Here is an 886-nt window from a genome sequence, read left to right as displayed (position 1 = left end):
TCGGACTGCAGCCTAAATCCTTTCAGTCTTATTCGTTTCTTATCTCGTTCTAACCGGAGTGGTTTCATAGTCTATCTGATTCTCGTCATTCTCGTCGTTCCTCTCTTCTTCTCGAGTGCTCTCGATTCTTTGCTTCTTCTCTTGAGTTCTTGTTTCACCCCATCCCTTTCCCTTCTGTCTCGGTCCTAAGATCTCGGGACGAGATCTCTTGTTAGTGGAGGAGTGTTGTAACGCCCCGGATCCGATGCGCTAGGTGTCCGCCAGATATTCGTCGTTGTTGCCATGTCATTTGCTTGCATGTTGCATTTTGTCATGTCATCATGTGCATTGCATTGCATACGTGTTCGTCTCATGCATCCGAGCATTTTCCCCGTTGTCCGTTTTACAATCCGGCACTCCTATGCCCTTCGGCGTCCCCCTTTTGTCTCTCGTTGTGAGCGGGTGTTGAACTTTCCCGGAATGGCCCGAGGTTTGCCAAGCGGCCTTGGTATAGCACCGGTAAACCGCCTGTCAAGTTTCGTGCCATTTGGAGGTCGTTTGATACTCCTACGGTTAACCGGGTAACCGTAAAAGCCCATCTTTGTGTTGCAGCCCAACACCCCTCCAAAGTGGCCCAAAACCCATCCAAACCCCCTACATGCTCTCGGTCGTCCGATCACGATCGTGTGGGTCAAAACCGCAACTCATTTGGAGCCTCCTAGCTCCCTCTACCTATATAAACACCTCGTTCCGTCCAAATCTGGGTCCAAACCCTAGCCTAATCCTTCCACCGCCGCCACCGGACACGTCCGGCCGCAGCCGGACACGTCCGCCCGTCGCCCCCGGCCAATCCTGCCTCGCCACGTGGCCCGCACCGCCGCCCCTTGCCGCCGGCCCGCCGCGGCCC

Source organism: Triticum aestivum, chromosome 7B (genome assembly GCF_018294505.1).
Source record: "Triticum aestivum cultivar Chinese Spring chromosome 7B, IWGSC CS RefSeq v2.1, whole genome shotgun sequence".
Classification (NCBI taxonomy): Eukaryota; Viridiplantae; Streptophyta; class Magnoliopsida; order Poales; family Poaceae; genus Triticum; species Triticum aestivum.
This window is presented reverse-complemented; position numbering follows the sequence as displayed.